A 2,110-nucleotide genomic window follows, 5' to 3' on the forward strand; every position below is an offset into this window, starting at 1 on the left:
TTTACCTGTAGAGGACTGGTGCATGGTGCACAGAAACATGTAATAGAAAACAAAAGCCTAATTTTTTAGCTCTTGCTTTTTTCATAGTGAGAGTACACATTCACAGACACAACCACAAAGACACCAAGACATACACACTCATGGTAGGCAGCCCATGTCTGTGTGGTTGTGCGTATGAAGCAAAAGAGCAAGAGCTGGAAAGATAGTGTTAACTGTTTTCTACTGCATGTCTCTGCGCACCATGCACCAGTCTTCTACAGACAAGTAGTTTCCTGTCCTTTATTTTATGTTACATAAACAAAAGAAAGACTAAAACCACTGATATTAAACTGTGACAATTAATACACATAAAAATGTAGAAGTTCACAGGTGACAAAAAGGTAGTGTAATAATTTGTATGTACAAATTGTCATATTTTAAGCAGATGTATTTTTAGTCTTTCTTTTGCCTATTTTCAAATTATATATTACCATGGAGACATCATTTACTAACAGGAGGATGCTGAAAAAAGTACTGTTTTCATGCGACTGACAGCATAACTTTCAGTTTTACACTTCGAATGTTTGTATCTATTTAACATCACGTTAAAGTCGTTTTGTACCTTCACACCCAGTACATACATACATTAATACTTGTTCCATAGATCATGAATACAACATTTGTAATGATGTGGAACATGTCACTTTAACATAAGTTTTCTTCACACAAAATAATTTATTTATTTATTTTTTACAGTTACTACTTCAAATCTAAAAATTCATCTATTGACTAGAAGGAGCTGTCATTCAGAAACTCTTTTAATTTGTTTTTGGATGTTGGTTGGCTATCTGTCAAACTTTTAATGCTTTTTGGCAAATGACAAAAATTTATTGTGGCAGTATAATTCACCCCTTTCTGTGCCAAAGTCAGATTTAACCCAGAATAATGAATATCATCCTTTCATTTAGTGTTGTAGCTATGTACTTCACCGTTATTTTTGAATTGGGATGGGTTATTAACAACAAATTTAATAAATGAATATATGTATTGCCTTCCCCCATGAACCATGGACCTTGCCGTTGGTGGGGAGGCTTGCGTGCCTCAGCGATACAGATGGCCGTACCGTAGGTGCAACCACAACGGAGGGGTATCTGTTGAGAGGCCAGACAAACATGTGGTTCCTGAAGAGGGGCAGCAGCCTTTTCAGTAGTTGCAGGGGCAACAGTCTGGATGATTGACTGATCTGGCCTTGTAACATTAACCAAAACGGCCTTGCTGTGCTGGTACTGCGAACGGCTGAAAGCAAGGGGAAACTACAGCCGTAATTTTTCCCGAGGACATGCAGCTTTACTGTATGATTAAATGATGATGGCGTCCTCTTGGGTAAAATATTCCGGAGGTAAAATAGTCCCCCATTCGGATCTCCGGGCGGGGACTACTCAAGAGGATGTCGTTATCAGGAGAAAGAAAACTGGCATTCTACGGATCGGAGCGTGGAATGTCAGATCCCTTAATCGGGCAGGTAGGATAGAAAATTTAAAAAGGGAAATGGATAGGTTAAAGTTAGATATAGTGGGAATTAGTGAAGTTCGGTGGCAGGAGGAACAAGACTTTTGGTCAGGTGATTACAGGGTTATAAATACAAAATCAAATAGGGGTAATGCAGGAGTAGGTTTAATAATGAATAAAAAAATAGGAGTGCGGGTTAGCTACTACAAACAGCATAGTGAACGCATTATTGTGGCCAAGATAGACACGAAGCCCATGCCTACTACAGTAGTACAAGTTTATATGCCAACTAGCTCTGCAGATGATGAAGAAATTGATGAAATGTTGTTGTTGTTGTTGTGGTCTTCAGTCCTGAGACTGGTTTGATGCAGCTCTCCATGCTACTCTATCCTGTGCAAGCTTCTTCATCTCCCAGTACCTACTGCAACCTACATCCTTCTGAATCTGCCTAGTGTATTGATCTCTTGGTCTCCCTCTACGATTTTTACCCTCCACGCTGCCCTCCAATGCTAAATTTGTGATCCCTTGATGCCTCAAAACATGTCCTACCAACCGATCCCTTCTTCTAGTCAAGTTGTGCCACAAACTTCTCTTCTCCCCAATCCTGTTCAATACCTCCTCA

Source organism: Schistocerca nitens, chromosome 4 (assembly GCF_023898315.1).
Source record: "Schistocerca nitens isolate TAMUIC-IGC-003100 chromosome 4, iqSchNite1.1, whole genome shotgun sequence".
In the NCBI taxonomy this organism is placed as follows: Eukaryota; Metazoa; Arthropoda; class Insecta; order Orthoptera; family Acrididae; genus Schistocerca; species Schistocerca nitens.